At 41.5% G+C, this 25,857-nt stretch overlaps 1 protein-coding gene across 32 annotated transcripts in view; it reads left to right on the plus strand.

Annotated features, from left to right (window-relative positions):
- LOC110597052 (uncharacterized) overlaps window positions 1–25,857 on the plus strand; it is a 268,944-nt gene that overhangs the window by 22,673 nt on the left and 220,414 nt on the right. For 2 of the 32 annotated variants that reach the window (XR_013437306.1, XR_013437296.1), the window contains one exon: window positions 22,800–22,865. The exons of the other annotated variants lie outside the window; for them this stretch is intronic. The gene's annotated coding sequence lies outside the window, so the exon portion shown is untranslated. The remainder of the gene's footprint in view (window positions 1–22,799; window positions 22,866–25,857) is intronic. 32 annotated transcript variants of the gene reach the window in all.

Consider the following 25,857-nt stretch of genomic DNA (forward strand, 5'->3'; position numbering starts at 1 on the left):
CAGAGCACTATCCAAGGTCTCTGTGAAGCTAAGTGCCATTCCCAGCATCACAGTGGTCAGCATCTTCCCAAGGTTGATTAATTGTGTCAGGGCATTCCTAAGTGTCATAGTGAGGGCTAGAGCCTACCCTACTCTTTCAGTGGGTTTACAAACTGTGCACAATATCTAGTGGTTCTTAGACTCTTCCTCAGTATTCTGGGAACATAATGGTTTTCACTAGTGTCTCCAAGGAAAACAGTGCTGTGCCAGTTTGTTATTTTAGCAGAGATATTTCTATTATTACAGTTGTGCTCAGTCCCCCCCACACTTCCTGTGTCAGTGCATGTTTCAAGACTTTCTTCAAGGTGTAACTCTGACTCAGTGCTTTCCTCAATGACTTTCTGGGTTCAGAGAATTCTCTAGATAATTTTTTGTTTGTTTGTTTGTTTGTTTTGAGTTCTCAGATATGACTGGTTTTCAGGTTTTCCCTAAGATCTTCTGTTTGCCTAAAGCTCTGCAATAGCTTCTCAGTGGGGTTTGTGGCTCCCACTAGGGTCTATGTGGGTTTGTGAACCTTTCCCAGGATGTCCTTATGTCTCAGTGTTTTCAAGCTCAAAAAGGAAGCTCATGGCTTTCCCATGTTTCTTACTGGGCCTCCATGCCTTCCCCAGTATATCAGTAGGTCTTATAGTCATCTCCAGGATCTCAGTCAGACAGAAGGCTGTCCATAGTATTTCAGGAGAGTTCAGATGCTTTTAACAAGTGTGTGATTTAAAGGCCTTCAAAAGTGTCTCAGAATCCAGCCATTCAGTGGTGTCTAAATGAGATTCAGGGTTTTTCCCAGTGTATCAGTGGAATTTTGGGCTTCTCCAGGTCAGTAGGAGACTCATGGCTTTTCATACTCATTCAATGGAGTGTGATTCTGGCCTTGCCAGAATCTCAATGAGTTTTATGGTCTCCTCTATTCTCACAGACCTGTTCAGTGTGGTTTCTCAGTGTCTTAGTATTCTTCTTCCCTTCCTCAGACATTCAGTGGACCCTTGGACATACCCAGAATCTCACTGTGATTTAGAATATTCCCTAAATTTTAACAGAGCCGAAAGCATTGTGCAAGTCCTCAGTAGGACTATGGCTTTACCAGGCTCTCACTTTTCCTCAGAGTCTTTTTTTTTTTTTGCAGTGTCTCAGTCATGTTCAGTGCTATTCCCAGAGTCTCACCTTGGCTTAGGTATTTCCCCAAAGACTCACTGGTTCAGGAAACCAGTCAGTGTCAGGAAATTTCAGCCCATTTCCCAGGTCCTCAGTGGAGTTCATTGCCATTCCCAGGGTCCCAGTGCTTCCCAGGGCCTCCTCCAGAGTGTTATTGATATCACTGCCTTTCCAGGCATCAGGGAAGCTATAGTGTTCCCAGGTTTTACTGATGATCAGGCCCTACCCCAGAGTCTTCTTGACACTCAGGGCCTTCTTTTTTTTATATCAGAAGGGCTCAGGAGGGCTCAAGGCCTTCCGCAGAATTTTTGTCATGTTTAGAATATTCCACATGTTCTTCCTGGTGCTCAGATTACTGCCCAGTGCTTAGATGAGGCTGGTGGCCTCAATAAATGTCTCAGTGTTTTAATTTAATCACTGTTTGCTCTGTGACATTCAAAATTTCTTCAGAGTCTTAAGAATGCTAAAGGCCTTCCTTAGGTTGACAGATGTATACAGCATAACTAGGAGTCTGTGGTCTCATGACCTTCACAAGATCTAAGTGCAAATGAGCACCATTCCCATGATCACTTTGTTCTCAGGTTCTTTGCAGGAGTCTTAATAGTTCACATTGCCTTTTGTAGACCTCCCTGTATTTCAGAGCCATCCACAGTATCTCCTTTTTTCTTGGTTTTATAGAGTTTCTCCATAGGCTCAGTGCTATTCTCAGAGTCTCTGTTGATGTTCAGAGCTTCATCCAGCATCAGAGTGACAATGAACCTTTCAGAGGAAACATTCGGTTCAGGGCCTTTTAGGTTTTATTTATTTATTTATTTTACTGAATTCCAGGGACATTTTCTAGTGTCTCTGTGCAGATCAGTGCCATTCACAGCATCAGAGTGGTGCTCAGGATATTCTTGGTGTTTAATTGAATGTCAGAGCCTTCCCAATATCATAGTGAACCTGGGGCCTGCCCTAAGGTTCAGTGGGTTTTAGGATGCTTCACAATATCTAGTGATGCTTAGATTTTTTTCTCCAGTATTCTTGGGAAAATATTGGCCTTCACTAGTGTCTCAGTGGGGATTAGTTCCTTGTCTAGTGTATCAGGGATATTCACATTGTCATAGGGTTGCTCAGGGCCTCCTCTCTCTTTCCACGAACACCTAAGATCACAGGAACCTTAACAGGACCCAAACATAAAGGTAATTCTCTGTCTCTTTGTCATTATTTTATGCAGCCCAGTTCACCTGGAGTGACCTTGAGTGTTTTAGTTTTGAGACAGGACAATTGGTGACCTGACAATTGGTCACCCCTTCAAGGATTTCAGGGTGAATTTTAGAAATTTCATAGGTTTGGAATTTCTGTTTAAAAGTTAAGTGCAGTCAGGATTTCAGAGTATTTTCAGCTGAATTGTAGGAAATAAGTTAATTGAACAGGTGATAATCTGTGATGTTAAGTATTTGGGAATACTTTGTCTTTAGAAAGAGAAAAAAGTATTTCTATAATTCTAAAGACTCTAAATTAATTTAAAGAATTATTAAGATGATTAATGGGATAGTTTGTTAAGTTTGGTCCTCTGCCATGGAAAAAGCACTTCTGGTGACTTTTTTGGATTGTTTTTATGAATCTTTATATTTTGAAATACTAGGTAAAATTTTTTTTGGTTTATCTACCAGAAGTGTGTGTTTTGGAAAGTAAGAAAAAGAAATGAAAAATTTTGTGATAACACTTGATATAAGGATTCTTTACCTGTGAGAAGTGAATTTTATTTTTCTATTTTTTTTGTGAATACTCAGAAAGTTCATACTGAACTGCTACATTTTTGTCCTACAGAATTTTTGGGGATTGGCTTTCTTCACTTTGTATGATATTCTCCAACTCCATGTATATATGTCAAATTCAATTTACTTATTTTTTAAAAACAAGATATCAGAGAACTGTATCAAAAGCATTAGTCATCTCTTCCTTGTTGTCAGCTGAATTGTAAGAAGTAAGTTAATTGAACAGGAGAAAATCTGTGATGTTAAATATTTGGGAATACTTTGTCTTTAGAAAGAGAAAAAAATTATTTCTACAATTCTAAAGACTCTAAATAAATCTTAGAAATAATGGACAAAAAAGATTTTATAAACATCAACTTTTTGTTAGTTGTTTGACCCCCTAGAAAAACTTGTGAGTTAGTAATTTTAAAGACATGTTTATTTTTTTATTTGTTTACCTAATTTAAATTGAACCCTTTAAATCATGTGAACCAAAGGTATTTGGATCCATTTTTCAACACTTTAGCCTATGAGTTTATATGCCAATTTTGATACCAAACATGGAGACATGACAATATACCAGTGAATATACATACAGAAAAAAAAGCCTTGAAGCTTTTTAAAAATCTATTAGATTGAGAGCTAACCCTTATAAGTTAGCCTCTAAAAAAAGCAGAGTATGTATGTGTGTGTGTGTGTGTGTGTGTGTGTGTGTGTATCTCACACACACACACACACACACACACACACACATATACACACACACAGTCTATAGCTGGATAAAATAGGTCTGATTAGAAAAACACATTAACCTAGGTGCAGTTGATCAGAATCATGAACTAAAAAATACAGAATTTTAAAAACAAGATTCTTGGAAAAAAATGATATTGCCCTTAATGGTAAAACAGCATGAGAAAGCAAGAAATAGACACAGGGAGAGAAAGAATGAGAGAGAGTAAGAGAGAGTGCCCTGAAACCATTGATTCTGTGCCTCAGCCAGGAAGGGAGAAGGTAAATTGACACTTTTCCTTCAGTTTCAGGTTGGTCCCATCTGGAGGCTTTTGGCAGCTGTTTACATTCCAGTGCAGGCCTTAGTGAGGTGCCTGGGGCTTTTTAACCATTTTTTTTTTTTTTACCCAGATAGCAATCAAGCCACTTTTGCATTAGGTTTTCCATGACAAAGCTAACAATTAAAACACTTGTCAGAAATAAAAGGAAGTTTAAAGTGAAGAATTTGACAAGGTTTTGGGGACAGACAACAATGTCAGGAACAGATGGGAGGTCATGCACAAACAAGAGACAGATAGTGGTGGAGAAGACACTGTCTCCTCCAATACCCAGACACAAGACTTTCATTAAGACACACTTACTGGCTTTCTGGGTGAATGACCCAGGGTCCCATCAGGTACCTCTCACAAAGTGCTGAGTTTACAAGTTTGACTCTCACCAGATCTGGGTTTACAGGCATGAGCCACACCACATACATTCATGGGCAGCCTTGAATTGGTCACTGCAGGGGATCCAGAACCTCACAGGTCAGAGAGCTACCAAACGTGATAGAAAGGGCACATGTCTCTGTGTTCAAGGTTCTAGAATACTGGTGTGTTCAAGAGCCACAGCCCAGACTCCAGGAATCTTACTGGATCCTCCCAATGTTGTGCATTTCAAATGAATCATGAGGTCATTGTTGAAGCAAGAAGTGGAAATTTATTCAATGGTGGGTCTGCCACAGTGACCAAGGTGCCTCTACAAATCTCCACCCCTTGGTAGGATATCTCTTTTATAGCCCCAAACCACAAGCAATCAGTAAGTCAAAACAATAGCAATGCAGGAAGTGGGTCAAAATGACCCAATACAGGATTCAGTCACTGTCCAAGAAAAATGGAAACTAAAAAAGAAATGTTACAAATGTATTTCTTTTCTAAAAAAATACTTTTCCTTTATTTATTTATTTTTTTAATGTGGAGCTAGAATTGAACCCAGTGCCTCATGCATGCAAGGCAGGTGCTCAACCACTGAGCTACAAACCCAGCACACAAATATATTTCTTAATAATACATTGTACAAGAATAACAGGAAAATTTTTCACACCCTGGGTTGCATACATAAAATGAAATCTCAGATTAAAATGGAGTTTATCTGTTCAAGGCACATATAGTTGTTCCATAACATTGCCCAAAGTCTCAGTGGATATCATGGTCTCCTTCAGTCTCACAGTCATAGCAGTAAGTTCTCCCAGGGAATTGATGTTTTCCTTCCTTTCCTCAGAAATTTCAGAGGAGCTCTTGAACAGTCCCAGCATGTCAGTGTGGCTCAGCATGTTCCCAGGTTTTCAAAGAACAAAAGGACTAGCCCAGGGACACAGTCGAACTCATGGCCATTGCCAGGATCTCAGATTGATTCAGGGCATTATAAAGTGTCTCAGTCATGTTTAATACTATTTGTAGAGTCTCAATTGTGATTAGATAGTCCCACAAAGACACACTGGATTCAGGGTTTTGCCAGAGTCTCACTAAATCTCAGGATCTTTCTCATATCCTCAGTGTAGTCATTGTCATTCATAGGGTTACAGTGCTGCTCAGGGCCAGCCCAGAGTCTGAGTCTCAGGGCATTTCCCCAGAACACAGTGGTGCCCAGGGCCTTCTGCAGAGTCTTTATGGTGTCACTGGCTTCCAAGACGATCAGTGAGCTGTAGTCTTCACAGGTCAATTTGATCACCAGGGCCTGCCCAAGAGTTTTGGTGATGCTAGGACCTTCTTCAGGGTACCAGAGAGGTCATTGTCTCCTTCTGTCTGAGTGGTTTTCCAGGTCAAGAAGAAAGCTCATGGCTTTCCTATGTTCTTTAGAGGGCCTCAATGCCTTCCACAGTGATCTGCTGTTCTCAGACAATCTCTAGAATTTCAGTGTAGCAAGGGGCTGTTCATAGAATTTCAGAGCTATTCAGAGGCATTCCATGAGTTTATGTGATTCAAAGGTCTTTAAAAGAGTCACTTGGCATGCAGTGGTTTGTAATTGGCATTCAGGGCTTTTCCCACTGTGTTACTTGGATTCAGGGATTCTGCAGGTTACTGAGGATGCTCATGGTCTCTGGTACTGATTCAGTGAATTGTGGGTTCTTGCCTGGGGTCTCAGTGGTTTACATGGACTCTCTAGTACCATGGCCTTTGTCAGGGTGTACCCCAAGAATCTCAGTGTTCTCATTCCCATGCTTGTGCATTCAGGTGAGCTCTTGGACATTTCCAGCAACTCAGTATGGGTCAGGAAGTGTCTCAGGTATTCAAAGAGCCAAAGGCTTTGCCCATTGCCTCAATGGAACTCATGGCCTTTACCAGACACTCCATTTTTCTCAGGGCCTTTTTTATTTGTCTCATTCACGTCCCTTTTTGTATCTAGTGTGTGACCAGGGCTTAGACAGTTCCCTAAAGACACACTGGGTTAGAGTTTTCGTCAGACTGTAAGCAAATCTCAGCATGTTTCTCAGGTTCTCAGTGGAGGTCATTGTCATTCCCAGTGTTACAATGTTACCCAGGGTCTTCTGCAGAGTCTCTGTGGTGTCATTACCTTCTCAGAAATTCAGTGAAGCTATAGTCCTCCCAGGCCACACTGATGATCAGGGGGTATCCAGAAAATTAGTGACAAGAAGAGGGCTTGGATATTGCCCAGTGTTTAGAAGAGGTTCAAGGTTTTCACAAAATTCTAAAATTTATTAATTTCATTCACTGTTGTTTCAATGGTGATTAAAATATTCTTCAGATTCTTAGAAATAATAAGGACTCAACCTTAGGATAACAGATGTGTTCACAGTCCTTGCAAAAAAGTTAGTGTTCTCATTACCTTCTCAGACTCTCAATACACATCAGCACCATTTACAATTTTACCACTTGATAGAGCCTTCCCAGGGTCTCAATAGTTCTCACTGCCTTTTTGAGAGGATCATTGAGTTTTAGAGCCAATCTCAGAATCTCCTATTATTTCAGGATATTTTACAATTTGTCCATAAAGCTCAGTGCTATTCTCAAGAGTCTCAGTGATTCTCAGTGCTTCTTCCAAACTCAGTTTTAGGCTGTGAATCTTACCAAATAAAAACTGTGTTTAGGGCATTAAGGGTTTCTTAATGATTCCTAGGGTTTCTCCCTGCCACAGACTGGCTAGGCACAAAATCACGAGCCACTCAAGCAGGAACAAACTTTATTTTTTGAAACTACCGCCAATGCCCCGTACGCCCCTGAGAAGAATCCTGATCGACCCACGCATTCTCCCGGAACCCCAGAGGAAGTTTCTCCCCTGGAATTCCCTCCTATTGTACTTCCCCAACCAATGGGAACTCTCCAGGAGTCCCATAGCAGGCCATGGTGAACTGCAAGAGTCCAATATCCATATGAATGAAAATCTTAACATAATCATATCATCTCAATGGCTAGCTGGCATCACCTTTCAACCAAAAATGCCAAGCATCATATTACTTGGCTGTGGCTCTTAGCATCTCCCAGGGTCTCTGTTGAGCTAAGTGTCATTCTTAGGATCTCAGTTGTGCTCAGCATCTTTCAAAGAGTTTGATTGTGTGACAGAACTTTCCCAAAAATTGTTGTGAGGCCTAGGGCCTATTCTACTACTTCACTGGATTAACAATCTTTCTCAATATCTAGTGGTGCTCAGATTCTTCTACAGTATTCTTGGAAAATATTGTCCTTCCCTAGTGTCTCATTAGGGAATAGAGCCATGCCCAATGTGTGTTTGTTACACCGAGATGTTTCCCCTGTCACAGTGCTGCTCAGGGCCTTCCCACTGTGTCAGGGGCACTCAGGGCTACCCCATATTACAAACTGAAAGCTCAGGGCTTTCTCCAGGATCTGAGTCTGGCTCAGTGCTTTCCCCAATGACATACAGGTGTTCAGGGAATTCTCTTGGGTCTTTTTTGAGTGGCCAGTTGATATTATGTCTTAGAGTGTTTTCCACAGCTTTTGTGAGGCTAAAGTTCTTCAATAAACAGTTTTACAGCTGGGTTCAGGGCCTCTACATGGCCCATGTCTCCTTGTGACAGTTCTTTTGCAGCTCAACAGGAAGCTCCTGGCTTTCCCATGTTCTATACTGGATCTCAATGTTTTCCTTAGTGCATATGTTATTCTCAACACAATCTTCAGAATTTTATTGAGGCTCAGGGCTGTCCATAGTGTTTCTGAGTGTTCAGATTTTTTCCATGAGTTTAAGTGATTCAAAAGCCTTCACAATTGCCTCTTGGCATTCAGGGCCTTCACTTGATTTATATTGATGTTCAGGCCTTTCCCGTGTGTCAGTGGAATTCATGTTTTGTGGCTCACTGATGAGGCTCATGGACTCTCTTACTGATTCAGTGGATTGTGGGTTCTTGTCGAGGTTCTCAGTGAACTTCATGGTCTTCTTCATTCTCAATATCATACTCAGGTTATTTCCCCAGAGACTTCGTGTTCTTCCCTTCATCATGCATTTCATTGGGCCCATGTACATTTACACCAACTCAGTGTAGTTCAGGAAGTTAGTTCCCAAGTGTTTGAAGAAGCCAAGAATATGGCCCAGGGCTTCAGTGGAACTCATGGCAATTACCAGACTTTCAGTTTTTTCAGAACATTTGGTAGTTTTAGTCGTGTTCAGTGGTTTTCTCAGAGTCTCAGAAGGGCTTTGATAAATTGCTGGTTCAGAGTGTTTGCAAAGTTTCTTCTTAAATCTCAGTACCTATCCCAGGTTGTCACTGCAATTTATTGTCATTCCCAAGGTCAGTGTTATGAAGGGCCAGCCCAGAGTCTTACTGAGTCTCAGGGAATTCCCCAGAGTCACAGTTGTGCCCAGGGCCTTCTGTAGAGTCTATTGATATCAATGCAATCCCAGGCACTTAGGAAATCTATAGTTTTCCAAGGAGCACTGATGATCAGGGACTACCACATGTCTTAGTGACACTCAGGGTATCAGAGGGGCTTAAGGACTATCTCAGTGTCAGTGAGCATCAGGGCCTACCCTAGATTCTCAGGAGGGATCAAGGCCTTCCCCAGAATTTTAGTCTTGTATACAAAGATCCATATGGTCTTCATGGTACTTGGAATATTGCCTAGTGCACAGAATAAGCTCAGACCTTCAGCAAAGTCTCAGATTTATTAATTTTATTCATTGTTGTCTCAGTGTTGTTCAAAATAATCTTCAGATTCTTAGGAATGTAAAGTGCCTTTCCTCAGGTTTACTGATATGTGCACGACCTTCCCAGAGTTCTTAGTGATCTCAATGCCTTCCCAGGCTCTCAGTGCCCATCAGCACCATTTACAATTACATCATGTGCTCAGAGTCTTCCCAAGGTCTCAATAGTTCTCATGGGCATTTTCAGGGGAACACTGAGTTTCTGAGCCAACCTTGGGGTATCCTTTTATTTCAGAGTTTATTACAGATTGTTCATGAGGTTCAGTTCATTTCACAGAGTCTCAATAAATTCTCTGTTACTTCCAGCCTCAGAGTGAGTCTTTGAATCTTCTGAAAGATAATAATGGGTTCCATGTTGTTCAAGTTTTATCGATAAATCCCAGGGCCTTCCACAGGGTCTCTGTGGAGGTAATTGCCATTTCCAACATCACAGTGGTGCTTGCCATCTTTCTCAGTGTGTTTGTGTGTCAGGGGCTTCCTAAATATTGTAGTGAGGCTTCAGGCCTATGGAACCATTTCAGTTACTATGAAACTCTGCCCAGTATCCAATGGTGCTCAGATACTTCCGGTATTCTAGAAAATTAATGACTTTCCCAAGTGACTCATTGGGGAATAGAGCCTTGCCCAATGTGTCAATGTAACATGGAGATACTCTCAGTGTCATAGTGCTGCTCAGAGCCTTCCCCTTTCTTTTGTAGGCATTCAGGGTAGCCCATGTTTCTTGGTATAAATTAATAACTTTTTCCAAGGTCTTAGTCAGGCTCAGTGCTTTTTCCAATGACTTACAGGGGTAAGAGAATTTTATAGGGTCTTTTTTGAGATTTTAGGTACGATTGGGTCTCAGGTTTTTCCCACAGCATCTGTGATGCAAAAGGACTTCAGTATATAGATTTACAATGGGGTTCAGTGCGTCCACTAAAGTCAATGTGGTGTTTTGAACATTTCCCTCAGTTCCCATGAGTCTGGGTACTTTTCCCAATTTTCAATGAAGCTCATGGCTTTTCCTTGTTCCTTAGTGGGCCTCAATGCCTTCCACAGTGTTCTCCAGGGTTACAGTGTGACTCAGGACTGTACTTAACATTCCAGGTGTGTTCACATGATTTTCATGGGTTTGAGTGATTCAAAGGCCTTCAAAAGTGTCTCTTGGCATTGGGCCTCACTGGTTTCTATGTGGTGTTGAGGCTTTTCCCAGTGTATCACTGGTATTCAGGTCTTCTGCATCTCACTAAGCTGGGTCATGGACTCTGGTGTGCATTCAGTGCATGTGGGTCATGGCTCAGATCCTAGTCTCCTCCAGTCTTACAGTCATACTCAGGATGTTCCCACAGATTTTTCGTGTTTCTTTTTCACTCCATTTGTTCATTCCATTGAGGTCTTGTACATTCCCACCATCTCAGTGTGCTTTAGGATGTTCCCAGGTTTTCAAAGAGCCAAAGACCTTGCCCAGACCCTTGTAGAACTCAAGGCCATCACCAGGCTTTCTGTTATTCTCAGTGCTTTTAGCAGAGTCTCACTCATGTTCAGTGCTTTCCCTAGAGACTCACCAAGACTTAGATAGTTCCCAAAGGACACACTAGGTTTAGAGGTTTTGCCAGGGTCTCAGTAATACTGGCATATTTCCCAGGTTCTGAGTAGAGTTCTTTGGCATTCCAAGGATCAAAGTGTAGCTCAGAACCAGCCCAGAGTCTACTGAGTCTCAGGGCATTTTGTGATGCCCAGGGTTTTCTGCAACGTCTTAGTGATATCATTGCCTTCCAAAGAACTCAGTGAAGCTACAATCTTCCCTTGTTACACTGATGATCAGTACCTACCAGGATTCTTAATGATACTCAAGGTATCACTGGGGTTCACCATCTTTCCTAGTGTCAGTGTGCCTTAAACTATACCATAGAGTCTCAGGAGGGCTGATGGACTTCCCCAGAATTTTAATCTTGTTTTTAAAAAATCCATATGGTTTTCACATGCTTGTAATATTACCTCATGCTTAGAAGAGTCTCAAGGCTTCAGCAAGTGTCACAGATTTGTTAATTTCAATCATTGTCTCAATGGAGTTCAAAATAATCTTCAGATTCTTAGAAATGTGAAGGCCCCTTTCCTAGTTTGACAGGGGTGTGCACACCCTTCCCAAGATTCTTAGTGCCCTCATTTTTTTAATCTATGTTTTCAGTATGGATCATCATAATTCACAAGGGGTCACTGAGTTTCAAAGCCAACCTCAGAGTATTTTTTAATTTCAGGGTATATTACAGGTTGTTCATGAGGTTCAATGTAATTCTCAGAGTCTACTGATGCTCAGTGTTTCTTCCAGCCTTGAAGTGAGGCACTGGACCTTCTGAAAGGTCAACACTGTGTTCAGGGTTATTCACATTTTCTCAAAGAATCCATAGGCCTTGCCCAGGGTCTTTGTGAAACTAAGTGCCATATCTAGAATCATGGTGGTGCTTACCATAATTGGTAGTGTTTGTGTGTCAGGGCCTTCCCAAATACTGTAGTGAGGTCTCAGACCTACTGTACTATTTCAGTGAATGTAAAACTCCTCCCAATATCTAGTGATGCTCAGATAATACACCATATTCTGGGGAAGTAATGGCCTTCCCTAGTGTGTCATTGGGGAATAGAGCCTTGCCCAGTGTGTTAGTGTAACATGGAGATACTCTCAGTGTCATAGTGGTGCTCATGGTCTTTCCCCCTCATTGTAGGCACTCAGGGTAGCCCATTTTTCTTGGTGTGAGCTCATGGCTTTCCCCAAGGTCTCAGTCTGGCTTAGTGGTCTCCCCAATGACTTACAGGTTTCAGGGAATTCTCTATGGTTCTCTTTGAGATCTCAGGGTCTCAGACTTTTCCCACGGCCTCTGTGAGGCTAAAGCCCTTTAATAATTTGTCAGTGGAGATCATGGCCTCTACCAGTTTGTAAGTTGGGTTGTGGATGTTTCCTAATGTCTGCTTGTGTCTCAGTGCTTTTCTAGATGAACAAAGAAACTCCTGGATTCCTGTGTTTTTAAGAAGGCTTCAGTGCCTTCCATTCTGTGTCTGTTGTTTTCCAGTTTCCTTGATTTCCATGTGAATCATGGCTGTCCATATCATTTCTGGGGTTTTCATACACTTTCCCTGAGTTTGTGACTCAAAGGCCTTCAAAGATGTTTCTTGGCACTCAGGTCCCTCATTGGTTTTCATTGGTGCTCAGTGGTTTCCCAGTGTATCAGAGGACTTCAGGGCTTTTGCAGCTCACTAAGTAGTCTAGTGGACTCTGGTAAAGATTCAGTGAGTTGTGGGTCCTGGCCCAGGTCCTCAGAGCATTTCATGGTTTTCTCATTTCACAGTCATGCTTGACCTGTCCCTCCAGAGTACTGCTTCTTTTCTTCCTGCTTTGAGTTTTGCTCTTGGACATTCCCATTTCAGTGTAATTTGTATGTTCCTTAATTTGTCAAAGTGACCAAGGCCTTGCCCAGAGCCTCTCTGGAACTCATGGCAATTACCAGGCTCTCAGTTTTTTCCCAAGGCCTTATGCAGTGTCTCAGTCATGTTCAGTGCTATTCCCAGAGTCTTACCATGGTTACATAGCTCCCCAGAGACACACTGGTTTAGAGTTTTTCCCTTGTCTCAGTAAAACTTTGTACTTTTCCAGCTTGTCAGTGGAGTTCATTGCCATTCCCAGAGCCACAGTGTTGCTCAGGTTCAGGCCAGATTATTACTGGGTCACAGGGCATTCCCCAGGGTACAATTGTGCCCAGGGCCTTCTGCATTGTCTTATTCTTGTCCTGCTCCCCAGGCACTCAGTGAAGCTGTAGTCTTCTCAGGTTACACTGATTATCAGGGCATATGTTACTGCCTTAGTGACACTCAGGGTGTCAGAGTGGCTCAGGTTTTTTTTCTTTTCCAGAGTCAGTGATCCTTAGAACCTACCCTAGAGTCTCAGGAGGACTCAAGGCCTTTTGCAGAATTTCAATTTTGTTTCAATAGGTCCACATGATCTTCATGGTTCTTGGAATATTGTCCTTCACAAGAGTCTTAGATTCATAATTGTATTCACTGTTGTCTTAATTTTGTTCAATATATTCTTCAGAATTTTAGGGAGGCAAAAGTTCTTCCTTAGGTTAACAGATGTGTCCACTGTCTTCCCCCAATATTTAATGTTCTTATTGTTTTTCAAGGTTTTAATGCAGATCAGCACACTTTATATTTGCACCATTGTCTCAGGATATTTCCTACTGTCTCAGTAGATCTCATTGTCTTTTTCAGGGGAACCCTGAATTTCAGGAACAACTGCAGAGACTTCTACTACTTTGGGGTCTTCTACAGGTTGTCTATGAATCTCAGTTGTATTCTTAGAGTCTCAGTGTTTCTTCCAGTCTCACATTGAGGCTCTGAATAATCCTAAAGGAATCATTGTGTTTATGGTTATTCAAGGGTTCTCAATGAATCACAGGGCCCTGCCCAAGGTCTCTGTTGAGCTAAGTGACATTTTCAGTATCACAGTGGGGCTCTGCATCTTTCACAGAGTTTTATTGTGTGTCAGGTTCTTCCTGAGATTCATAGTGAGGCCTAGGTTTTACCCTACTATTTCAGTGTTTTCAAGAGCTCTGCATTGGGCTGGGGATGTGGCTTGAGCGGTAGCGCACTCGCCTGGCATGTGTGCGGCCTGGGTTCGATCCTCAGTACCACATACAAACAAAGATGTTGTGTCCGCCAAATACTAAAAAATAAATATTAAAAAGTTCTCTCTCTCTTAAAAAAAAGAATTCTGCATAATTTTTAGTCATGCTCATATTCTTCCACAGTCTTCTGGAAATATAATGGCCTTCCACAGGGTCTCAATGAGAAATTGAGATTTGCCCACTCTGTCACTGTAACAGAGATATATTTCCATTGTCATAGTGGTTCTCAGGGCTTTCCCCCATAGCAGTTGAACTGTGGGCTACCCCACATTTCTTGATGTAAGCTCATCACTTGCTGCAGGGTCTCAGTCTCACTCAGTGCTTTCCTCAATGTCTTTCATGGGCTCAGGGTGTTCTCTAGTATTTTCACTGAGATCTTAGTTATGATTGGGTCTCGGACTTTCTGTGAAGATAAAGGCCTTCAATAAAATAATTTAACAGTGGGGTTCAGGGCCTCCACAAGGGTCAATGTGGTGCTGTGGATCTTTTCCAGGTTTTTCTTGTGTCTCAGTCATTTTCCAGCTCAGCTATGAGCTAGCTATGTTCTTTGTTATGACTCAATGCCTTCCATGTTGTATCTGTAGGTCTGGGCAATATCCAGAATTTCAGTGTGTCTCAGGACTGTCCATAGTATTTCAGGTTCTTCAGATGCTTTCCATGAATTTGTGAGATTCAAAGGCCTTTCAAAGTGTATCTTGCCATTCAGGGCCTTTACTTATTGTTGTTTATGTTCTTTTTTAAAATTTTTATTGTTGGTTGTTCAAAACATTACATAGTTCTTGACATATCATATTTCACACTTTGATTCAAGTGGATTCTCCCATTTTTACCCCGTATACAGATTGCAGAATCACATCGGTTACACATCCACTGTTTTACATATTGCCATACTAGTGTCTGTTGTATTCTGCTGCCTTTCCTATCCTCTACTATCCCCCCTCCCCTCCCCTCCCCTCCCATCTTCTCTCTCTACCCCATCTATTGTAATTCATTTCTCCCCCTTGTTTTTTTTCCCCTTTCCCCTTCCTCTTGTATGTAATTTTGTATAACCATGAGGGTCTCCTTCCATTTCCATGCATTTTCCTCTCTCTCTCCCTTTCCCTCCCACCTCTTGTTCCTGTTTAATGTTAATCTTCTTCTCATGCTCTTCCTCCCTACTCTGTTCTTAGTTGCTCTCCTTATATCAAAGAAGACATTTGGCATTTGTTTTTTAGGGATTGGCTAGCTTCACTTAGCATAATCTGCTCTAATGTCATCCATTTCCCTGCAAATTCCATGATTTTGTCATTTTTTAATGCAGAGTAATACTCCATTGTGTATAAATGCCACATTTTTTTTTATCCATTCATCTATTGAAGGGCATCTAGGTTGGTTCCACAGTCTAGCTATTGTGAATTGTGCTGCTATGAACATCGATGTAGCAGTGTCCCTGTAGTATGCTCTTTTTAGGTCTTTAGGGAATAGACTGAGAAGGGGAATAGCTGGGTCAAATGGTGGTTCCATTCCCAGCTTTCCAAGAAATCTCCATACTGCTTTCCAAATTGGCTGCACCAATTTGCAGTCCCATCAGCAATGTACAAGTGTGCCCTTTTCCCCGCATCCTCTCCAGCACTTGTTGTTGTTTGACTTCATAATGGCTGCCAATCTTACTGGAGTGAGATGGTATCTTAGGGTGGTTTTGATTTACATTTCTCTGACTGATAGAGATGGTGAGGATTTTTTCATGTACTTGTTGATTGATTGTATGTCCTCCTCTGAGAAGTGTCTGTTCTTTACTCCTCACACTTCAGATAGAGCCCTAATATCCAGAGTATACAAAGAACTAAAAAAATGTTGTTTATATTCTTAATGGCTGCCATTCTGACTGGAGTGAGATGAAATCTTAGAGTAGTTTTGATCTGCATTTCTCTAATTACTAGAGATTATGTAGATTTTTTCATATATTTGTTGATTGAATTGTATATCATCTGAGAAGTGACTATTTAGTTCCTTGGCCCATTTATTGATTGAGTTATTTGTTTTTCTTGGTGTTTAGCTTTTGAGTTTTTTATATACCCTAGAGATTAGTGCTCTTTGTGATGTGTGAGGGGTAAGAATTTGTCTCCAAGCTGTAAGCTCTCCAGTCACCATATTGATTTATTTTTTCTGAGAAGAAACATTTTAATCTAAATCCATCCTATTTATTAATTCTTGTGCTGTAGGAGTCTTATTAAGGAAATATTGACCTAATCTAATATAATGAATATTTTGGCCTACTTTTTTATTTTATTAGACACAAGGTCACTGGTTTTATTCCTAGGTTCTTGATCCATTTTTATTTGGGTTTTGTGCATAGTTAGATATTGGGGCTTAGTTTCATTTTGTTGCTTATAGATTTCCAGTTTTTCCAGCACTATTTGTTCAAGAGGCTATCTTTTCTTCAATGTATGTTTTTGGTGCCTTTGTCTAACATAAGATAACTGTAATTATGTAGGTTAGTCTCTGTGTCCTCTATTCTGTACTATTGGTCTACCAGTCTATTTTGGTGCCAATACCATGCTGTTTTTGTTACTATTGCTCCCTAGTAATAGTTTAAGATCTGGTATAGTGATGCCACCTGCTTTATTCTTCCTGCTAAGAATTGCTTTAACTGGGTCACTTATTTTTCCAGATAAATTTCATGATTGCTTTTTCTATTTCTATTAGGAATGTCATTGGGATTTTGTTTAGAATTATATTAAATATGTGTAATGCTTTTGCTAGTATATTCATTTTGACAACATTAATTCTGCCTATCCAAGAACAAGGTAGATTGTTTCATCTTCTAAGGTCTTTAATTTCTTTCTTTAGTGTTCGGTAATTTTTATTATAGAGGTCTTGCACCTCATTTGGTAGTTTGACTGCCAAGTATTTTATTTTTTTTTTTTGAGGCTATTGTAAATGAAATAGTATTTCTAATTTCCCTTTCAGAGGATTTGTTACTGATATAAAAAAATGCCTTTGATTTATGGGTGTTGATTTTGTATCCTGCCACTTTGCTAAATTTATTTATTAGTTTTAGAAATTTTCTGGTTGAATTTTTTATGTCTTCTAGATATAGAATCATATCATCTGTGAATAGTGCCAATTTGAGTTCTTCTTTTTCTATCTATATTTCTTTAATTTCTTTTCATCTGTCTAATTGCTCTGGCCAGTGTTTCAAGAAGTATGTTAAATAGAAGTGGTGAAAGAGGGCATCCCTGTGTTGTTCCAGTTTTTATAGGAAACACTTTCAATTTTTCTCCATTTAGAATGATGTTGGCCTGGGGCTAAGCATAGATAACTTTTATGATGTTGAGATATGTTCCCATTATCCCTAGGTTTTCTAGCGTTTTGAACATAAATGATACTGTATTTTGTCAAATGCTTTTTCTGCATCTATTCAGATGATCATATGGTTTTTATCTTTAAGTCCATTGATGTGATGAATTATATTTATTGATTTCTGGATATTGAACCAAACTTGCATCCCTGGTATGAACCCCACTTGGTTGTTGGGCACTATATTTTTTTATATGTTTTTGTATTCAATTTGCCAGAATTTATTGAGAATTTTTTGTTCATTAGAGATATTGGTCTGAGTTTTTATTTTTTTGATGTATCTTTACCTGGTTTTGTAATCAGGGTGATTATTGGCCCCTTAGAATGAGTTTGGAAGTGCTCCCTCTCTTTCTATTTTCTGAAATAAATTGAAGAGTATTGGTATTATTTCTTCTTTAAAGGTCTTCTAGAACTCAGCTACGTATCTTCTCCAGTCTCACAGTCATACTCTGTGAGCTCGCCCAGAGTCTTAGTGTTCTTCTTCTATCGACTGGGCATGCAATTGTACTCTTGGACATTCCTAGCATCTCAGTATGGTTCAGGATGCTCCTCAGATTTTTAAAGAGCCAATGGATATGCCCAGGACCTTAGTGGAACTCATGGCCATTATGAGATTTTAAGATGTATTTTAGGGCCTCTTGTAGTGTTTCAGTCATTTTGGGTGTTATTTCCAGAGTCTTACCATGGCTAAGATAGCTTCCCAAAGACAGACTAGTTTCAGAAGTTTTGCCAGAGTTTCAGTCAATCTCAGCACCTTTCTAAGGTTTTCAGTGGACTTCATTGCTTGTCCAAGGTTACAGTGTGTGTCAAGTCAAGATCAGAATCTTAGTGAGCCTCAGGAGATATCCCAGGGTCACTGTGATATTCAAAGTTTATTTGTAGAATCTTAGTGGTGCCATTGCCTTTCCAGGCACTCAAGAAGCTATAGTCTTCCCAGGTTACTCACATGATCAGGTCTACCACATAGTCTTAAGGGCAGAGAGTTTTAAAGGAGCTCAGAATCTTTTGCATTGTCATGTGCTTCAGGGCCTACCTAAGACAATCTGGAAGGCTCAAGGCCTTCCCCAGGATTTCAGTCTTTTTACAAATGTCACTGTGGTCTTTATGGTACTGATTGACCTATTGCCCAGTTTTCTGAATATGCTCAAGTCTTCCCAAAGCATCTCACATTCATGAATTTTATTCACTATAGTCTCATTGGGGTTCAAAATATTCTTCTTATTTGTAGAAAGGTAAAGGGCACTTCCTTTATTTGAGGGAATGACTTTTCCTCCTTTTGACAGGTGTCTGCACAACCTTCCTGATAGTTTGTCATACTTTTTGGTTTCCAGGCTCTCAGTGCAGATCAGTACAATTCACAATGTCTCCATGTGCTCAGAACCTTACCAAAAGACTCAAGAGGTCTCAGGGTGTTTTGAAGGGAACTCTTTTTTAGAGCTAAGTTAATAGGCTCTTGTTATCTCAGGGTTTTTACAGGTTGTTCGTGAGTCTTGATGCTATTTTAGAGTCTCCCAGATGTTTAGTTCTTCTTCTGGCCTAGGAGCCAGGCTCTGAATCATCCAAAGAAAACACTGCCTTCAGTGCCATTCAGAGTTACTCAATGAATCCCAGGGTTTTCCCAGATTTTTGGTGATGGTAAACTCCATTTTCAGGTTTGCAGTTGTTCTCATGATGTTGCCCAGTGTTTGATTGTCTGATAGGGCCTGTCCAAATATGGTAGTGAGGCCTAGCATTTTTCCTACACTTCCAATGGGTTTTAGAAATCTACAAAATACTGAGTAGTGCTCAGATGCTTTGCACTCCTCTGTGATAATAATGGCATTCACTAGTGTCTCATTGGGAAATGTGTGCTTGCCCCGTGTCCTTGTAACACAGGCATAGTCACATTGTCATGGCTGTGCTCAGGGCCTTGCCCACTGCGTCACAGGCACTCAGGGCTTCTCCATGTTTCTTGATGTCAGCTCAGGGTTTTCTCCAGGTTGCAGTCCAGCTCAGTGCTCTCCAATGACTTGGAGGCACTCGGGGAACTCACTGGGCTCTTGTTGGGGATCTCAGTTGTCATTGGGCCTCCTGTTGTTCCCCACAGCTTTTCTGTGGTTAGAGACCTTCGGGAGATTTAGAGTGGGGTTCACGGCCGATGTCAGGATCTGGAGGGATTGTGGAGCTTTCCCAGGGTCTCTTTGTGTTTCTATGCTTTTCTCACTTAATATGGTGATCATGACCCTCCATGTACTTTACAGGACCTCAATGTCTTCCACAGTGTGTTTGTTGTTTTCACCACAATCTCCAGGATTTCCCAGTGACTCAGAGCTGTCCATAGAATTTCAGTGGTGTTCAGAAGCTCTCCATGAGTTTGCTTGTTTGGCTTCAAAAATTCTCTTGGCAATTTGGGTCTTCTGGGTTCTGATTGTTTTTCAGGGCTTTTTGCAGTATCCCACTGGAATTCAGGGCTCTTGCAGGTCACTAAGGACTGGGCTTTGGTACTGATTTAGTAGACTGTGTGTTCTTTCCCAGTGTCTCTTGATTTCATGGTCTACTTCAGGCTCAGGCTCATGCTCTGGGTGTTTTTCCCATGCCTTCATGTTCTGCTTATTTTGTTCATGCATCCAGTTGAGCTTTGTGACATCTCCAGCATCTCAGGGAGGTTCAGGACATTCCCAAGCTCTTCAAAAATCCAAAGGACTTGCCCATGACCACAGTGGATCTCATGGCAATTACCATGCTCAATTTTTCTTAGGGCCTTTGGCAATGTCTCTGTCATTTGCAGTGCTATTCCCAGAGCCTCACCAGGGCTTAGATAGTTTGCAAACACATACTGGTTTCCAAGACTTTGCCAGAGTCTCAGGAAGTCTCATCACCTTTTTCCAGTGGAGTTCATTGTTGTTTTTTTTTTTTTTTTTTTTTTTTTGTCAGTGGAGTTCATTGCTCTTCCCAGGGCCACCCCAGAGTCTAAATGAGTTGCAGGGCATCTCTCAGGGTCACAATGGTAGGCAAGGCTTATTTGCTGAGTCTCAGTGGTCCTTTCCAGACCCTCCGTGATGCTCCAATATTCCCGGATAATGCAGATAATCAGGGCCTATCCCAGAATCTTAGTGACACTGAAGGTTTCAGAGGGGTCAGGTCTTTTTATTGTCAGTGAGCCTTCAGACATCCCCTAGACACTCAGGAGGGCTCAGAGCCTTCCACATAATTTCTGTCTTGTTTACAAAATTTCACATGGTCTTCATGGTACTCATTGGAATACTACCCAGTGTTTACATGATGTTCAAGCCTTCAACAAAACATTCACTTTCATTTTATCGAGTGTAGTCTCATTACTGTTCAAAACATTCTTCATATTCTGAAAATAGTGAAGGTCCCTTCCTTCCATGAACCAATGTGTGCACATGTACACAAAAGTCTTATTTTCCTCCTTGCCTTCCCAGCATCTCAGTGAAGATCAGCCTTGTTCACAATTTCACCATGTGCTCAGGGCCCTTGAAAACATCTAACTAGATCTCTTGCTCTTGCAGAGGAACACTGAGTTTGAGAGCCAACCTGGAGGCACCTATTCTTTCAGCATCTTTGACCCATTTTTTTTTTTTTTGAGGCTCAGTGCTCTTTTCAGAGTCTCAGTGATGCTTAGTTGTTCTTCTGGCCTTGGAGCCAGGCTCTGAATCTTCCAGAGGAAACACAGGCTTCAGGGCTGTTCAGTGTTACTCAGTCAATCCCAGGGTTTTCCCAGGTTCTCAGTTAAGCTAAACTCTAGTTTCAGCTTCAAACTGATGCTTAGCATGTTGCCCAGTGTTTGATTGTGTCAGAACCTGCCCAAAAATCTTAGTGCAGCCTAGGGAGTATACTACTCTTTTATAGTGGTCTTTAGAACTCTTCAAAAATCAAATGGTGCCCATATTGTGTTATACTATTCTGTAAAGATAATGTCCTTCACTAGGTGTCTCATTGGGAAATCAGACCTGCCCCCGGTGTCCTTGTAACATGGACCTATTCCCATTATCATTGTTGTGCTCAGGGCCTTCTTTACTGCACCAGGGGCACTCATGGCTAGCCTGTGTTTCTCAGTGTAAGCTCAGGGTATTCTCCCCAGGCTCTGTCTGGCTCAGTGCTTTCCCCAAAGACTTACAAGGGCTCAGGGAATTAATAATCCCTTTTTGAAAATCTTGGGTATAACATGTCTCTGATTCTTCCCTAGAGCTTCTGTAAGGCTAAAGGCCTCACAGTAATTACAGTAATGATTTACAGTAATGTTCAGGGCCTCCACCATGGACTACATGGGTAGTAGATTTTCCCAGTGTGTCCTTGTGTCTTATTCTTTTTCAAGCTCAACAATGAAGCTCAGGGGTTACCCATGATCTTTGTGGGACCACAGGGCCTTCCCCTGTGTAGGTGTAGTTCTCAGGACAGTCTCAGGAATTCATTGTGACTCAGGACTATCCATTAAATTTCAGGAGTGTTCAGATGCTTCCATGAGTTTAGGTGATTCAAAGGCCTTCAAAATTTTTTTTTTTTTTTTTTTTTTTTTTTTTTTTTTGCATTTGGAGCCTTCGCTAATTTCTTATTGGTGTTCAGGGATTTTATCTGTATCAATGAAATTCAGGGCTTTTGCAGGTGATAAAGGAGGCTCATGGACTCTGCTACTGGTTCATGGATTGGGGGTTTGTCCAGGGTCTCAGTGGGTTTCGTGGACTCCTTTAGTCTCACAGTCATGCTCAGAGAGTTCCCCAGACTCTTAGTGTTCTTCTTTCCTTCCTCATCCATTCAGTTGAGCTCTTGGACATTCCCACCTCCTCGGTGAGTTTCATGATGTTCCCCAGTTATTCAAGGGCCTGAAGGTCTTACCCAGGGATTCAGTGGAACTCATGACCATCACCAAGCTTTCAGTTTTCCTTGGGGCCTTTTAGAGTCTCAGTCATGTTCAGTGCTATGTCCAGACTCTCACCTGGGCTTAGATAATTCCCTAAAGACACACGGGGTTCATAGTATTTGCCAAGGTCTCAGTAATATCTCAGCACATTTCCCATGTTCTCAGTTGAGTTTATTGCCATTTCCAAGGTCACAGAGTTTCTCAGGGAATGCACAGAGACTTACTGGGTCACAGGGCCTTTCTCAGGGTCCCAGTGGTACCCAGGTTTTCTGCAGAGTCTTAGCAGTGTCACTGCCTTCTGAGGTACTAAGTAAATCTATAGTCTTCCCAGTTTACATTGATGATCAGGGCCTACCCCAAAATCTTTGTGACACTTGGGGTGTTAAGGAGCTCAGGGTCTTTCCAAGTGTCAGTGGGCCTCAGAGCCTACCCTAGATTCTCAGGGAGCTCAAGGCCTTCTTCAGAATTTCATTGTTGTTTAGAAAAGCCCATATGTTATTCATGGTGCATGGACTCCTGCCTGGTGTTTAAAAGATGCTCAAGGCTCCTACCAGTGTCTCAGTTTGGTTAATTTCATTCACTGTGGTCTCAATGGTGTTCAAACTAGTCTTCATATTCTTGGGAAGGTGAAGGGCTATTCCTTAGTTTGACAGATGTGTGCACAACATTTCCAAAGTCTTAGTAATCTCAGTGCCTTCCCAGGTTCTCAGTACAGGTCAGCACCATTCACAATTTCACCATGTGCTCAGGGTCTTTTTAAGATTCTCAATTGGTGTTGCTGCTTTTTGCAGAAGAACATGATGTTTCAGAGACAACCTCAGAGTGTCTATTATTTCATGTTTTTTTTTTTCACAGTTTGTGTATGAGGCTCAGAGCTACTCTCAAAATCTCCAGGATGCTCAGTGCTTTTTTCAGCTTCAAGTAAGTCTCTGAATATTCCCAAAAGAAACACTGAATTCAGGGGCATTCAGGGATTCTCAATGAATCCCAGTACCTTGCCCAGTGTCTCTGTGGAGGTATGTGCCATTTACAGCTTCACAGCTGCAAATGAAGATGCTCAGCATCCTCCCCAGAGTTTGACTGAGTATCTCAGCCTTCCCAAGAATCTTGGTGAGACCTAAGACCTACCCTAGCTATTTCACTGGATTAAGAACTCTGCACAATATTTAGTGGTACTCTGATTCTTCCACAGCATTCAGGAGGGGGAGATGGTTTTGCTAATATCTCACTGAGGAATACAGGCTTACCCAGTGTGGCATTGTAACACAGAGATATTCCCACTTTCACAATGGTGCTCAGGGCATTTCCTACTGTGTCACTGGCACTTAGGGCTACCCATATTTCTTACTATTATTTCAGGGCTTTCTCCAGGGTCTCAGTCTGGATCAGTGTTCTCCCCAGTAACTTACATGGGATCAGGTTATTTTCTAGGGTATTTTTCGATATTTCAGATATTATTGAATCTTAAATTATTTTCCCAATTTTCTGTGATGCTACAGGTCTTCAGCATATTACAGTGGAGTTGAGGGCTTCTACCAGTGTCTAAGTGGGACTGTGGGACTTTCCCAGGGTGTCCTTGTGTCTCAGTGTTTTCAAGCTCAATAATGAACTCATGGCTTTTCCATGTTCTTTAGTGGTCTTCAAGGCCTTCCACAGTGTATCTGTAGTTCTCAGCAAAGTCTCCAGGATTTCCATGTGACTCAGGTCTGAACAGAGACTTTCAGATGTCTACAGATATTTTCCATGAGTTTGTGTGATTCAAAGGCCTTTAAAAGTGTCTTTTGGCATTGAGGGTCTCCACTTGTTTCTAATTGTTGTTAAGGGAATTCAGGACTTTTTTTTTTTTACGTTACTAAGAAGGCTCATGGACTCTGGTACTGATTTGGTGGATTGTGGGTCCCAACTCAGGATGTCTGTGGGTTTCATGGTCTCCTCCTGTCTGACAGTCAAGTTCATGTTGTTCCCAAATTGTCTCCATGTTCTCATTTCCTTCCTTCTGCATCCAGTTGAGATTTTTTGCCCCCTAATCTCTCAAAGGCTCAAGGCCATCCCCAGAATTTCAGTCATGTTTAGAATGTTCCACAGGGTGTTCATGATGTGTGAAATATTATCCAGTGTTTAGAGGAGGCTTCACCAAGAGTGTCAGAGTTGTTAATTTCACTCATTGTTGTCTCAATGGTGTTGAGACTATTCTTCAGATTTTAGAAAGGTGAAGGACCACACCTTAGGTTGACAGGTCTCAGATTCCTCCCCAGAACTTCTGTGAGGCAAAAGGCCTTCAATAGGGTTATAGTGGTGTTCAAGCCCTCCACCAGGGTTTAAGTGGGATTGTGGGTCTTTCCCAGGATATCCTTGTGTCTCAGTGCTTTTCAATATCAACAATGAAGCTCATGGCTTTCCCAGGTTCTTTAGTGGGTATCAATGCCTCCCACCATGTATCTGTAGTTCTCAGGAAAATCTCTAGGATTTCAGTGAGACTCAGGTCTGTCCATAGTATTTTATTGTAGTTCAGATGTTTTTCTTGGATTTATGTGATTCAAGGGGCTTCATAAGTGTCTTTTGGCACTCTGGGCCTTCTCTGGTTTTTAATTATATTCATGGTTTTTCCCATAGTATCACTGGAATTTAGGACTTTTTCAGGACTGTATGGAGACTCATAAACACTGGTACTTTTTCAGTGGATTTTGGGTTCCAACCTAGCATGTCAGTGGGTTCTATGGTTTTCTCCAATCTGAGAGTCTGGCTCAAGGTGTTCCCCCAGATCTTTAGACTTCTCCTTTTCTTCCCTGTGTATTCAGTTGAGCTCTTGGACATTCCCAGCATCTCAGTGTGGTTCAGGATGTTCTTCAAGTTTTCAAAGAGCCAATGGACTTGCTTAGGGCCTTAGTGGAACTTATGCCCATTATCAGGATCTGTTTTTCTCACGGCCATTTGCAGTGTCTCAGTCATGTTCAGGGCTATTCCAAGTGTCTCACAAAGGCTTAGGTAATTCCCCAAAGATTCATTTGTGTCTGAGTTTTTGCCTGTGTCTCAGTAGTCCTCAGCACCTTTCCAAGGTTCTCTGTGAAGTCCATTGCCATTCCTTGGGTCATGTAATTGCTCATGGTCAGCCCAGAAAGTGAGTTTTCTCAGAGCATTCCCCAGAGTCACAGTGGTACCCAGGGTTTTCTTAAACATCTTAGTGGTGTCATTGGCTACCCAGACTCTTAATGAATGTATAGTCTTTCCAGGTTACACCGATAATCAGGGCCTATCCCAGAGTTACTAACACTCAGGGTATTGGAGGGGCTCAGAGTATTACCTAGTGTCCATGGGCCTCAGAATCTACCCTAGAGTCTCAGGAGGGCTCAAGTTCTTCCCCAGAATTTCAATTTGTTCAGAAATGTCCGCATGGTCTTCATGGTTTTTAGATGAGGCTCAAAACTTCAACAAGAGATTCATTAATTTTATTGTTGTCTTAATGATGTTCAAATATCTACAGATCTGTAGGAAGAAAAAAGGCCCTTCCTTAGGTAGACAGGTGTCTGCATAACCTTCCCAAGAGTCTTAGTGGTCTTCTGCCCTTTGGGAGCAGAGGAGCAACATCCACAGTTTACTCTGTGCTCAGGGGATTTCCGAGGGTCTCAATAGGTCTCATGACCTTTTGCAGGGGAACACTTAGTTTCATAGCCAACTTCAGGGTTTCTTATTTATTTCTGTGTCTTTTTCAGGTTGTCCATGAGGCTCAGTGCTATTGTCAATATCTCAGAATCTCTTGGTTTTCTCGAGTCTCTTAGTGCTTTTCCCAGCCTTGGAGTGTGGCTTGAATATTTCTAAAACAATACTGTGGGTTCAGTCCATTAAGGATTTTTCAATGAATTCCAAGGCTTTCCCCAAGTCCTCTGTCAAGCTAAGCTTTGTTCTCAGTATCACA

Source organism: Ictidomys tridecemlineatus, chromosome 4, assembly GCF_052094955.1.
Source record: "Ictidomys tridecemlineatus isolate mIctTri1 chromosome 4, mIctTri1.hap1, whole genome shotgun sequence".
NCBI lineage: Eukaryota > Metazoa > Chordata > Mammalia > Rodentia > Sciuridae > Ictidomys > Ictidomys tridecemlineatus.